This window comes from Paramisgurnus dabryanus, chromosome 15 (genome assembly GCF_030506205.2).
Source record: "Paramisgurnus dabryanus chromosome 15, PD_genome_1.1, whole genome shotgun sequence".
Classification (NCBI taxonomy): Eukaryota; Metazoa; Chordata; class Actinopteri; order Cypriniformes; family Cobitidae; genus Paramisgurnus; species Paramisgurnus dabryanus.
The window spans coordinates 1,984,632-2,000,200 of NC_133351.1; the positions used below are offsets into that span (position 1 = coordinate 1,984,632).

Consider the following 15,569-nt stretch of genomic DNA (forward strand, 5'->3'; position numbering starts at 1 on the left):
GGCTAACATTACTTTAGTAGGATTTTTTTATTTTGATTTGTTAAAATTAAATTAATAAATTACATGTTCTGTCATAATTTTAAATTTAAAGCAAAATATTAAACATTACAAACACGCGTATCCAGAGCACGTGCTCTTCTGCAACGCCCAAATGCATGAAACAGACACACCCATCTCTGGCGCAACAGCTGATTTCCATAATGACTTATGCAATCTACTAAAAGCAGCGCAAATTAGTTCAGGGATGCAAATAAGCAGAGCTGATGAGGTGCGGGTGATCTACTAACGCCTGATGCGCCTGAGTTCAGCACCACAGACATCGCAGCTGAAATTTCGAGGTGTGAAATCCCAGCTGACGAAGCTATAGTACACTGAAAAGAACTGGAGGACAAAAAATCAAAGGGTTACAAGAAGTTTTGAAACACCTGGTATTGGGTGAGTTCTCCTAGTGACTTCTCATTTATTCCCTCCAGCAAATAAAAAATAACATGGCTTGGCAAACAATATTTTTGATAATAATATGTTACATGTTAAAAAAACATTTTTAATATTTTGCCTTGTACCAAACGCTCTCTGATCTCGACGATGCCTCTCCTACCAGCAACAATTCCAGCCATTTCAAGTGCAAATGATTTAAGACATGCTTTTTGGCATTAAATAATGGCGCAAATATCAGTACTATCACACGCGCAAACATTAGTAAGTTCTGTTGCGTGAATAATTTAAATAATTTCCTCCCATAAATTTTGCATTTAAAAGGGAAACTCCTTAGCCTGGGTGCCAGCCGAACTTAGCCCCACCCAGAACATTTCAGGTCGGGAAATTTGGTCTGGGGTCGCTCCATTGCGGCGCTACTATGCTCGGGTGAAAACAGGTCGAACCAATCAAATTGTCAGGGCGCGCTTTAAACAATGATGGACAGATGATCAACAGTAACATAATCAACCATGTCACTAGGGGTGCAACGGATCACAAAACTCACGGTTCGGATCACATTACGGATTTTGAGGCACGGATCGGATCATTTTTCGGATCAGCAAAAAAAAAGTATGGGAAAATTCTAATAACAAATCAAGAAATTACAAACATTTATAAAAAGAACAAGGTTGCACATTAAGTAAGGTCTAAAATCATTAGTTACAGAAATCAAATGAATAATAACACTGCATTTATTGTATTAATTAAATGTAATTATTATTTTTTTAAAGCTTCAGCAGTGATTTTCTCTTTGTCTTGGGTTCTTTGATTAACATTAATGACACAGACTTAAGTAGGTCAATTGAGCTTACTGTCTCTTTAAGACCAAATGTGCACAGACTGCATCTCTCTGTTTGTGCACTACCGAGTCCCCTTAAACGAGCGCACAGACACAGACAAAGGGTGAATTACAGACGGCGCAGCATTACAGTCGTCCCACATAAAAACGTTACGTTGTTTTTCATTGCTCTATTAGCCAAATGTATTTTAATACACTACAGTATGAGAGAGAGTAGCGCAACTCTCTGAAATTTAAACATCAAGAGTTCTGATCTTTGAAGGATGATGTCTGACTCGAGCTGGACCGGACGCATTCAACCGCACGCGTGCGTTTGTGCGTAAAGTAAACTGATCACTTTAGCGCCGTTTTGCAGTTAAACTGTTTAAAATCACTTGAATGTTAACATTTGCAAACCTTTATAATACTTACAAATGATAAACTTTCCCTATTTAAATTTGCGTATTAATCCGCGAATCACATGCGAGCCGAACCGTGGGTCGTGATCCGTACGGATCACGGATCAACTGCGATCCGTTGCACCACTACATGTCACCAAAGAGCGCTTGTGCTGAATCCATTTCCAACAAAGACGACTGCCACTGGAGAATTGATATGTGAAGATTCAGCCATCGAGTCTCTTCTAGAAGATATTGACAGCGCATTGATTTAAAAAAAAGGAACAGAGAAACGCCATCAAGGCATTTCTTGATCCGAAAGGTGTTTTTGCCGTTCCTCCTACGGCATTCGGCAAAAGTTTAAATTATCAGCTGGCTCGGCATGCACGTCACTCAATGTGCCCGACAACGTGGATATAACTAGCGGTCGTTGCCAGCTCCTTTTCAGAGGCCCGTGGATGAAGGTCATCTAACTTTTAAATGGCTAGAGATAGTCTTACTGTATGACTTCGTAAATAACTCACAATGTCGTGATAGGAATGAAATGTTGTAAACGTAGGTGTCGATGTACGTTCGCTAACTCAGACCTAGTAAAATCATAATGTTAGTCACAGTGTAACGAAATAACTAGCAGTTCAGGACAGTCTGCAAAAGAGGATAGATGCCATTTCAACATATATCGCACAATCGGCTGCTCTGATTGGTTGTAGGTCTATCCAATTGAGTTCAGAGCCTTTTTTTGTCCTGGTTCGATTAAAACACGCCCATAATCACAGCCCAATGGAGCGGTATCAGACTCGTATTCTGACTAGAATTGAGTATGACAACATCAGGCTAGAAACTCCTAGAAATGCATATGTGATAAGGACAGTCGCAAAAATAACTAGACCACACCTTTACAGCTCTAATTATCCACTGCGCGTCTCTAGTATATCCCAACAGTCGTTATCTAACGCCAAAATTATGGTTTGTGCTGGCGCAAGCATTGAGTAAATCTGGCCCTTAGTCTTGTTTCATTTCATTGACTTGAATTTACAACCTGTAAATGCAATTTGAATAAAGTGTAATTGCAAGTGACTGAAGTCATGGAAATTCATTAGGTTTTTGGTCAGACCTTGATGTCATAGTTTTCAGTTAGTAATTTTCCAGCTGGGTCCACGTGGAAATATGTTTTAAATGAAAGATTGCATAAACAGGATTGATTGGAGATGTCTGAGGTTCTGATCAGAGGATGTTTTGTGGTTGTGTTAGAGATCCGTCAGCATGAAACTAATCGGCTTGTCTGATTTATTCACGTGAATTTATGATGTGGTTTCACTGCAGTGAGGAGATCTGTCAGTATGATGTACAGAACTGCTGCCTGTGCAGTATGTTTTTCACTGGGATGAAACCGATGGTTTCTCTGAGGTCATACACCTGTGTAATGACTGAACAGATACACAATACACACATGGTATGTGCTCACAATTATGTGAGGTCATTGCGTGTGTTTTGTGTCTTTAGCTGTTAAGGGCTTCTCTGGATTTTTTTGTGGTTAAAAACAACTGGTTTAAAGGGATAGTTCGGCCAAAAACTATATTAAACCCATGATTTACTCACCCCCAAGCTGTCCGAGTTGCATATGTCCATCGTTTTTCAGACAAACACATTTTCGGATATTTTAGAAAATGTTTTAGATCTTTCAGTTGAATAAATGTAATGTTACGGGGTCCAGCCATAGTCCACGACCTTCAAGTCCAAAAAAAGTGCGTCCACCCTTCACAAATTAAATCCAAACGGCTCCAGGATGATAAACAAAGGTCTTCTGATGGTAATCCGTGCGGTGTTGTTGTAGAAATATCCATATTTAAAGTTTTATTAACGTAAATAAATACCTTCTGGTAGCGCCGCCATCTTAGACTCCTCTGTATTCAGGAGAGAGTATTAGCGTAGTGTACGCACTTTTCTTAGTGACGTATGACAAATTCGGAGGGCGGGGGCACAGAGCAGCAGCAGAGTAGCCTCCGTAGGCTGCGTAAGCACTCATCCTGAATGCGGATGAGACTAAGATGGCGGCGCTACCAGAAGGTATTTATTTTCGTTAATAAAGTTTTAAATATGGATATTTCTACAACAACACCGCACGGATTACCCTCAGAAGACCTTTGTTTATCATCCTGGAGCCGTTTGGATTTAATTTGTGAAGGATGGACGCACTTTTTTTTGGACTTGAAGGTCGTGGACTATGGGTGAACCCCGTAACATTACATTTAATCAACTGAAAGATCTAAAACATTTTATAAAATATCCGAAAATGTGTTTTTCTGAACAATGATGGACATATGCAACTCGGACAGCATGTGGGGTGAGTAAATCATGGGTTTAATATCGTTTTTGGCCGAACTATCCCTTTAATACACGCCCACTGATGTGTATTTTTGGATAATCCTGTGAATGATTGAATCATATTTGAATGTTTTGAACTTACTCTGTTTCTGTGATTCATATGTTTGGTGGTTTTTCACTCGGTTTTGAAATGAAAGTGATGTCATTAACATCTTGAGGTGAGATGATCTCGACCTGTGTGTAGTCCTATATGCATCACTCTCTGTCATATTTGTCATATAGTTACATAATTGGCTTTCAATCACAGCACCCTTGAAGCTTCATAAAAGAGGAATTTTATGGGAGCAACCTGTGTTGTTTTGCTGACATGTTATTTTCAAGTTGTAGGAACATGTTCAACATGCATGAATCACAGCATTCACATCGCTGTCTGTCTCTTTGTGAGAAACAGCTCGGGAAATCCCTGTATATGTTTTGACATCAAGTCAGACTCTTCACAAATGAATCTCTCTCTTGGTAGAAGATGCACTCAAAAAATCCTGGGTTTATTTCAATCTAGCACTGGGTCAAAAAGGCACACCCGTTGGGTTAAATTAACCCAGAAATGTGTAACCCGTTCCCCGCCAGCGTTTATAAAAAAAAGTTTCCTGCCAGCATTTTTTGGGGGATTTTCACAAAAGTTTCACAAAATGCCTTCCAGAAAGTTTTCTTCTATAAATATATAAACATACAATATATCAAACAAAAGAACAGACCCTCTGTTTTCAAACAAACAAACAAAAAACTTTTTCACCCTTTATTTGTTCTTTTTTATCACCTTTAAAATGTGGGTAAATTTCTTGAAAAATACCACATTTTAAGCAAAAAGCTGAAATAATTGCATTTTTGTAAATAACTTTTGTTAGAGATCAGATTTAGAATGATGAGCAAAACATACATGGAGTTTTAACTGTTTTTTACAGTTTTTTATAAGTTGGGTAAGAGCGCCACCTTGTGGTTAATGGTGGAATTATAGATTACCTTAAAAACTCACCAGGAAAAGCGCCATTGGCAGGGAAACGTTTTCTCTTAATTGAAGAGAAATCTCGTCAATGGCAGGAAAAGAGTTACATTTGACCCAACAATAGTTCAAAATCAACCATTTCAGGTTACGACAATCCAGCATAGTTTAATTACAAACCAGCCAGTTCGTCCCTTTTTGACCAAACACAAGGTTGAAAATAACCCAGCAATTTTTAGAGTTATGTTCGTTGTTTCTGAGGGTGATAAGATTAATATATAAACAGAGGTTAATTGTTTGCATGACTCCATAACAAAATGTATCTCCCTTTAAAATAATAACTCTATATCGTCATCGATTATATACATGATAGAGACCTATTGCAAATTTCTTAGCCGATTCCGATTTTCGATTCCAACATGCAGTGCTTTCTGTGTCCATCATTATTAAAAAAATGTTAACGTTATATTTTTGGGCCATTTTGCCTTTATTGATGGACAGTAGTAATAAAAAGGCGTCAGGAAAGTACAGGGTGGGGAGAGGGGTATGGGATCGGCAAAGGACCTTGAGCCGGGACTCGAACTCGTGTCGCCGGAAGTGCATTTGCACCACATGTCGGAGCACTGTCCACCACATCATTGGCACCGACTGTATCCGTCATTTTAAATATATACAAAGTCCATTTCATGTGTTTTAGTTTGTAAACCGAATTAAAGCGCTGTTTGAAAACTGCGCATGTGCACCGATATTTGAGCTTTAGGACCCTGGGGAATCCTTGGGATAAGTGACATTGGACTTGCAAATGAATTGAATATCTTTTTGTCTTTAGTTGCATGTACGTTATTACAGCAATAATCTAACATTAAATTGATCTGAATGGATTATTGAGTACTCCGCCCCCTATGTGACATCATCAACTATATTGTTGAACCATCATGGTTCAAACGACGGATGTGTGACAAAGTTACAATTGATCCAATATCGTATGGATGGGACGATAAATTACGATATACACTAAAAATACCTGGTTCTTCTTCTGCGACCCATATTGAGTTTCTGCATATGAAGTCGTTTTCTTCAGTCAAATCTTTTCCTCTCTTTCTCTTTTACTGGGACAATCACTTCTGTTTGGCTCCGGCTGTTGCTCTGGATACAGAATGAGATGTTTTCTCAGCTCTTGATGTGGTGGATACCAGAATGACTTTGCCGTCGTGTCATTTGATGTCCCAGTGGGAAATATTAGTGGCATATTTACGTCCAGGCTGGCTGGGACATGTGCACTACAAACTCGAGATGAATAGAAGCACATGGTGTCTGAACAGATGTTCATCTTTGAATTTGAGCAGCGTAAGCTGTTTTTCACTTTACTGAGCATCATATTACCAAAAAGCTTTTTAGCTCAGATTTAGTCTTGAGTTACCAGTGTTCTCAAACTGTGTTAGGATATACAGCAAGCCCTGACAATACAGATGGCCCGCGGCCGGAGTGAGAGACGTTTGGCCAGAGTAATACTGTTAATAAAAAGTGAGGGCTACACACGCAGGACTCCCAAGACTGCTATTAGATGATCTGTTTTTACTTTCTTTCCTGTGGAAGACATTAACCCATCTTTCTGTGTAAGAAACAGTTTTAATCAGTCTACAGTAGAAACCAGAAGAGAAACACATGGCCTGTAAAGAAGACTTCATGAAACCTACTGAATATTCTGCATTTTTATTACAGATTTGGGGGGCAGTTACCCGGACAGGGGGACACACAGTTTAAATTAAGCTGCCTTAATTTAAAAACCCTAGTACTGACACATCTTAATAGATCAGTGGCATTGTTTTGTCTCAAGATGCACAACAGTAATGTTTTTTGTAAGGTTTATTTGTAAAAACTGGTTAAATGTCCTAATATAGCTAAGGCTAGTCCTGGATTAACCTAAACCCTGTCTGGAAACCACGCCCTGATGTCATATTTCTCATCTGGTATTCTCAATATGATTCTTGTTGTTATAGGGTGCCACAGGGTGATGTATTTTGTAAGCTAAACCTGAAAGTTAGCAGGACACTGGTTTCCTTTGCTAAGTCGCATAAACACAAAGCATACTTTTTGCAATAATCCAAAAGTATATGGAAAAAATTGAGCTTTTTAAATTTAAAGAGCATTTATTTCATTGCTAAAATCAACTTTATTTTGTGTATTTGGTATACGCATGGATTTGAAAAGTCCTGTATCCCTGATTGGCCAGCTAATCTGTACGTTGTGATTGGCCTGAATACCTGACGTCAGCAGGAAATGTGACGCTCCTTACCACGTTTGAAAGATTCCCTCACAATGTAATGCTAACAGGAGTTAGCTTACAAGCTGTGAGTTTGAAGCGAGAGGAATTATGATAATGTCGATCTTGTCTACATCACCAATCCCAGGAAGTAAACCGTTGCCTACAATCTGTGTGTTTGTTGTAGTCCAAGAAAAGAGATTTACGTTGGAAACGATAACTCACGTCATCGTTTACTTTGGGGTTTGTACCTTTTGCACATCGTTAACATGAACTATACACACTTACACACCAAAGGAAATGTAAAATCCTAAATCAGACCATTGGTGCTCTTTAAAGCTCAAAGTGTGTACAGTTTTATTTAAGTCTTTCCAAAATGTTGACTGGCCACAAAATTGAACGTTTGTTGCCAAGAGAGAATCACTGGTTAGATCTATTGAATGTTCAAATATTTAGTGAGGTATTTTGTTGCCTAGTTACTCTGTAGTGAGCTACCTTCTAATACAGCATCCTAACCACAGTGGACCTCACAAGTCAAGACGCTCTTACATCAGACAAAGAATCAAAGGCAGGACAGCACGCAGGTATTGCACACATGGTGCACCGTACAAATCAGTAAATCTAATCCAAATATTGTGGAAAATATATATATTTTTAAAAGTTAAATAATATTGCAATAATCCAATGTTAGTGCTTTCCTGTTCTGAGTGCTTCTATGATGTTTTAAAATCCTCTCTATGTTGGCAGCTCATTAAGTTTTCGAATAATCCTTTTGATAAATGGGACTCTTATGTTAAATTGACAGCAGTCTCAGTGATATTAATGTGTTATTGGCTGCTTGGTTTTTAAGTGTTACAGGCCTGTGGTGATTTGTAACAGTAATGGGTAAAGAGGAAAGCCTTGATTATATGTTAACTATACGTTATGAGAGCTAATGTTGGACAATTGGCCTGGAGAAGCTCCAGGGAGACTGAAAGTGATCATGGAAACTTATTTCCTGTTTCCAATGACCACAACTATTAGCACACACAATCACCAATCTTTAATTCAGATATTCTCTGATTTTCTCCCTCTAGGGCTGTTTTAAAACTTAGTGAGCTGATTTCGTTTTTTTAACAGAAGTAAACGGGCAAGGGAACAACTTTTGACTTTGAGCCCAAAAAATAGCATCCATCCTTTAGAGAAGTATATTGATATTGAAAGAAATACAAAAGGGGATTTTTAAGTGGCTATTTAATTGACACAAAATTTCCACCAGATGTAGCCATCAAGCAAAATATTGAATTCATACAAAGAAATCAGAAAATTTAAGTATACAAGTTGAGTCATAATAAATAAAGCGAAATAACACAGGGAATAAGTATTGAACACACTTTATTTAATACTTTGTAGTAAAGCCTTTGTTGGTGATTACAGCTTCCAGATTGCATTGCTCAGGAGTGATTCTGGTCCATTGATGATTCTGGCTATATATATATGTGTGTGTGTGTGTGTGTGTGTGTGTGTGTGTGTGTGTGTTTTATTTTAGCTGACATAATGAGGAACATACATGTCTGTTTGTATGTACTTTTTACAATCCTTTTCCATTTGGCGCTCCACCACATCTAAGGGGTTTCCTCACATCCCACACGTGTGTGGTTTTACTTGTTTCATCCTGTTTTCTTTTTTTAACTATTCCATTGGTGACTTTGAGTTTTAAAGGTGTCCGGGGTCTTTGATCAGCTCGCTGACTTGTAAAGGTCCAATTTCCAGAAGCCATCGATGTTCTTAATTATTCTGAGCTACTTGACTTGTAAAATTAGACCTCAGAAATTTACATCGCCATTACTAGAGCTCATACTTAAGGTAAGGGACTTCAACAAACCTCTTAACCCGAGTACCACCATTTTAATGATGCCTTATGTTGTGCTGTATGTTGCGGCAATGCTATAGACTTTTATTGTGGGACCTGAGACATCAAAACACTGCATCAAAGCAACTGCATAGCAATGCCCTGTCAACCATGCACGATACCCAATTATCATGGCTGTGAGTTTCCACATTTTGCTACATCACGGTTGCCACTTATTAATTATGGTTTTGCTACATGTTTTTTGTAGTAAAACCAAGCTCTTACAAATAGTAATCAATATGCCAAAAACCATGGTTACTGCATTTTTACTTAAATAATGGTTTAAAACCAGGGATTGCCTGGTAAAGCAGCACTCAAATTATCTTTAGAAAATGTTCACCTTTAGTTGGTGTTTGAAGAAGTGATGTGTTTTTCATTGCACCATGGGAAGGGACAGTTTTATGAGCCCACTAAACAAGCAGTTTTTGAGCTCTCTGTAGTGTCTACTGAGGGATTGAAGTGTCCCATCAAATGACTTAAAGCTGTCCTGACATGATCCACCTTAGCATTCATTTCTCATAACATTTAAAACACATCACAGCATGTTTTTATATACAGTTAATTATAATGACTTGAATCGGACCCAAACTGCCTAGGCATACATTAAAACATTTTGCGGTTTAAAATTAAACAGTTTATTGTATTAAGAAACCATTTTTGTTTTGTCATCTGACTTCTAAAGAAAATATTGTCTTTAAATTAGATCTATAATTTCCTCATATACACACAAAATAAAAATCATGACAGATCTGTAAAGACATGCAGATCTCTAACTGTACTTCCTGTGCATGTTTGTGGATTTGTTTTGATTGTCTAGAAGTGTGATGGTCTTACACAAACTGTTTCAGGGAGCTGTGAATCATTGATCAGTTTGTTATGTCTCTGAGAAGTTTCCTGGTAACAGTGGTATGGAGGTGAGGAATGCCGGGCTGTTGTGTTTGTGGATGTTATCAGCAGCAGATTTGGCCCTGAAGTGTGTTACTGAAGTACCGCTATATTTAAAACTCTGACTATTTCCGGAGGAATCTTTGTATGGAGGTTTTATTATATTAGTTTTACTGTTTTTATTCTTTTGTTTTTAACTCTAGGCTAAGCCCAGAATTATGTAGTCCATGATAGTCAATACTTTTATCATTTAAAACTCAACGTTTAGCATCATAATAGAATAAAGATAATTTCTTCATTTTAAAATTGCTTAAATGTAACTCTACACCCTTTCCTAGTATACTCGGATCTATGAATATGCTCGCACAGCTTGGACCATAAATATATATGTACATAGATGCTACACTCTGAAGTTTTAGATCCATAACTGCTAAGTCCAGTCTCGCAGCGTGCATGTGAGCACAGCTTGAATGTAACACTACACCCTTTCCTCATTAAGTATACACAGATCTATGAATATGCAAACTAGTCCCTGCCTCTACTCAATCATACCACTCGGACCATAGATATATATGTACATAGATGCTACACTCTGAAGTTTTAGATGCATAACTGCTAAGTCCAGTCTGGTGGCGTGTACGTGAGCACAGCTTGAATTTAACTCTACACCCTATACTTTATTTAGAATACACAGATCTATGAATATGTGAACTAGTCCCCGCTCTACTCAATCACAACGCTTGGACCATAGATCTTTATGTACATAGATGCTACACTCTGAAGTTTTAGATGCATAACTGCTAAGTCCAGTCTGGTGGCGTGTACGTGAGCACAGCTTGAATTTAACTCTACACCCTATACTTTATTTAGAATACACAGATCTATGAATATGTGAACTAGTCCCTGCCTCTACTCAATCATACCACTCGGACCATAGATATATATATGTACATAGATGCTACACTCTGAAGTTTTAGATACTGCTTAGTCCGGTCTCGCAGTGTGTCATGAGCACAGCTTGAATGTAACCCTACATCCTTTCCTCATTTAGTATACACAGATCTATGAATATGCGAACTAGTCCCTGCCTCTACTCAACCACACCGCTCGGACCATAGATCTATATGTGTGACCTTACATATTACATAATCACTTCAAACGTCACGCATGACGGATGCGAATCTACCGCTCCAGTAATAATTTGTTACATTTATATAGCGCTTTACATATGAAAGGAGGTTCTTCTCAACCACCACCAATGCCCGCCACACACCAGCTTATAAGTGGAGAGGAGACACAGTGATATAGTCAATTAGTATAAGAGGGGATGATTAGTAGGCCAATGGGCAAGTTTGGCCAGGATGCCGGGTCACACCCCTACTTTTTTTGACGAACATCCTGGGATTTTTAATGACCATGATGACCAATCCGACGTTGTATTATGTGGAATGATACTAATTAATGTCTTGTGTCAATTTATCCATTAAAATGGTCCGCAAGAGTGGGTTTCACATATGGAATGTGTGAACTTTTGTCGCATTGAAACTGCTATTTTAAACTGCATTGAAACTGCAAACCATTGAGGTAGTCCACTATATGGAGAAAAATCCTGGAATGTTTTTCTCAAACTTCATTTGTTCTCGACTGAAGAAAGACAGACATAAACATCTTGGATGACATGGGGGTGAGTAAATTACTGGGATTTTTTTTTTATGAAAGTGGAGTAATCCTTTAATCATATTAAAACACCACATAAACATATAAACAACAATAAAAACTTGATGTTCACCACAGGGGGACATTAAAATGTACTTTTCTTGCATAATGTGTGCTTGTTTTAATATGTTGTTATTCATTACTCATAATATAACATTTTGGTCATACCACCCAGTTATTCTGAACATAGCAACTGTGATTATTTTGACAAAGTCTGTCTTTAGTCCAGGTGATTCCCTGTTATAACAGAAGCAGAACCTTTGTGTATTCTTCACAGCAGGGCGTTCATAAATTAGCAGCAGACAGTGTTTGGTCATTTCTGTCTAAATGTGACCTCTGATGACCTCTGTATGTGGGCTTCACCATTACTGTTGTTTCAGCTGTGCATGAGTGTGTAGATGGTAAAGCTTGTCTCATCTTTTGTGTGACTGGTCACAGTTTGTTGTACTCTGATTGGTTGGCTTGTTGAAGCCATGCTCCGCCTTCTTTGATGTTCTCAATTTGTTATACAACTTATTTAGTCCGCCGCCGTGTTGATTCCAAGCCGAGGCTGTGAGGGATGGACGTCCAGAGCATGCACTTTAAACCTATTGTTTCGTATCAGGATGCTGGTCATTCGAGAGGAATAGGTGCATTTTAAATTTTACACCCTTGCATCATGGTAGTGAATTTGGAAAGTCAAGCACCACCAATTACATTTTTTTTCTTCAGAAAATGGACCTACTTTCAAACTGAGTTTGTGGTTTATCATGGTATTTCTTCTTGTTGGGCAAAATAACAGACAATTAGATAATAATGCTTTCCTTTAAATGTCAAAATTTACTACACATTAATGTTATTCTCTCAAACACGAGACGTTTTCTTGAAATAGTGGAAATTCCAGGTTGGCCTGTGGACAGGATATTAATTTCCTTCCAAGCATTCCTGATATCGTTGTTTCTCTTGGGCGAGAGTTAAACCTGAATCCCTCATCGCTGTTGTCCGTTCGGACTGAGCTCTAATCTGAAGCTTGCCGTGAGGGAGTAGATATACAGTTTGGTGAAATATTAAACAGGCAAGCTATTCAAAGGCCTTGTTTTTCAGGTTTCCCTTCTCAATGAAGCTTTCTCCATCTCTATTCTTCTTTGACAAGCGGCTTGACAACTAAACCCTCAATCTTTGCTTCGCTTTGTGCCTAAACATCAATCCCTTTATTTGTCCATTACTCCATGTTTATTTGACTCACATGTGTAGTTAAAATGTAAATATCTACAATCAAACTGCCGTGCCCTGTTAAGCGTAATTTAAGTTTAAAAAGCGTTTCAAGCTAATAGGGCGTATTCTGATGCTTGACATGAGGGTGTGTCTGACTGTTACCTCAATTTTACCCAAAATATTTCAGGACTGTATGGATTCCTGACCTGAATGTTATTCCTTACTAGACCATCTGCTAAGTCAAGAGTAATAAAGTGCAAAGCTCTTGGAAAATTCCACGTGTGATGTGGTTACTTAGCTGTGGTCTTTAAAATCGGGCTGTACCTGTATCTAAACTACGTCTGGGCGGTTTAGGGAAGGTCTCACGGATAGTTTGTTGACTGTGGCCCCGTGCAGATGTGTCTGCACATGGAACCACAGGTGTAAGAGTCATTCAGTTACACTAAACCCATTCAAGAGCGGCCAAATGACCTGAGACACATGACAGACTGCTGGATCAGTCTTCACAAAATCAGCCATAAACTGGGTGAGAAATAAACAACTAAACTAAACACAAACATAAGCATGAATTCTGGCAGAACTCACAGCTTTTGCAAGAAGATTCATGCATAGTTCCATTTAAACCAGTCAGCAGAACTTCATAGCTTTAATGTTTCTGTTCTCTGCATTGGTCCTGTTATCTTAATATTTGTGACCCATGCTAGCAAAATCAGTCGACATGAGCACATTTTCAAAAATTATACATTTATATTTTTACATTTTCTATTAAAAAATCTTTAAAACGATGTATGATTTGTTGGAATCTGACAAAAATTACTACACTATTTAAAGTTAACAGAGTCAGCAGTCAATTTTAAGAAAAATCAAGTTAAAGATTTTTCAAGGTTTTTCAAAGCAAAATTACCGCATTCATACCTTAAATCACTGGTAAAACTAATAGATTTAGCACAGACAAAGTCAACAACAATACTATAGGAAAAATATATGAACTATATCAACTAAACCGTGCCCCAGTGCAAATGTCCTACAGACTCACACTTTACTTGAGCGATCTGAGCATGGGCGCGCTTTTGTCATTAGGATGCGATTCGGAGTTGTTTGGTGCACCATGCCTTCTACCATATTGCTTAGTTGATCTGTCAATCTTAAATTTTCAATCTAAAGTAAAATTTTTGTTTGAATAATTGAAGTCATTTTTTCATTTGGTCCATCTTTTCACTTTTTTACATTTTATATGTGTATATCAGCCAGCTTGAGAAAGATTGTTTTCATGTCTTATTTACTCTTTTAACATCAATAAGGTCCCAAACTTTATTTTCTTATTTCTGCATGTTTTAAAACTGAAACCAAAATGTCAGACACACATGTGGATGGAGACACATCTTAGGATCAAGCATTTAAGACGATATACCTCTCAAAAAACGTACAAATAGATCATTTTAGATGTTTAATGGTGATTTAGACCATTAAGGGCTTAATGTACTTATTTTTATGAAATTTTCACTCATTTAGGTCACATATGTTCAATATTTTTTTTATGTAATATTTCATATTTGATAAGAAAACACACATGTATTCTTGCATGCATTCATACTGCTGATGTTTGCTGACTGCAAACAATAATTATTTAAAAGGTATTTTAATAGACATTAAATCAAAATTATTTTATATTCAAGATCTCAAATAAGACAAATGTGGCATCGGTGCAAAACCATTTTTGTTACTTAACTACAGATTTAAACACAGAAGAACCTGCTTTAATAAGAAGCAGACATCTTTCAACACCCGAGAGGCAGCTATTAACACATACAAAAGATTACACAAACACAAACTCACACAAACACTTTGTGAGGTTCAGGTGTCCGCATGTGACCTAGCCCAACACTCTCAACAAGAGTTTTATGGGAACAAACATGAACCAGGGCCACGCTGACCGACTGCAGTCTGTTTGTAAAGACCTTGGCAAGCAACAGACATCAAAAGCCCTATTATTATCTTTTTCCCTTGGTTTTTTCACTCTTTCTCTTAATTATTTATAAGCTTGCTCTATGGGAAAGTAACACCTTAGTTAACCATCAAGGTCCCATTAACAGATTCATGACATTGGTACATATGATTAACAGGGAAATCCAGCTCATGTCCAGTTTCAGGTTCTCAAGAAAAACTAGTTGCCAGGTTAGGAGCATTATATTTTTGATATTTTTTGATAATTATTATTTTTGATAATCATAATTTTACCTTAACTAGATTTAAATCAAACTGCTTCCTGGTCACTGACTCTTTCAATCCTAACTGAGCATCCAGAACACTGACTGATTGAATGCTTTTCAATTCCCTTTTTTCTTTTAGGTCTTGAGTACATGGCCTTGGAAAAGGCCTGTGAAACCAGAGATTAAAAAAAGAAAAGGGGAGAAAGGCAAAACAAATAAGTGCTACATCATATTTGGCACAGAACAAGAATGATGTCATTCCCTGATTAGTATTACACAGGATTACATGTTATCTGGGCTGCCATGGGAGACTGATCTTAGGAACTAAAGCTGTTGTGTTGTAAAACAGGAACAGTCATCACTTATATCACTTTAACAGTTCATTGGAATGATCTAAGGATGGGCCCGATGTGATGAAAAAGCTTGTTTGCA

At 37.8% G+C, this 15,569-nt stretch overlaps 1 protein-coding gene across 2 annotated transcripts in view; it reads left to right on the forward strand.

Annotated features, from left to right (window-relative positions):
- The window catches only part of tanc1b (tetratricopeptide repeat, ankyrin repeat and coiled-coil containing 1b), a 168,729-nt gene that overhangs the window by 24,596 nt on the left and 128,564 nt on the right, over positions 1-15,569 (forward strand). The window lies entirely within an intron of this gene.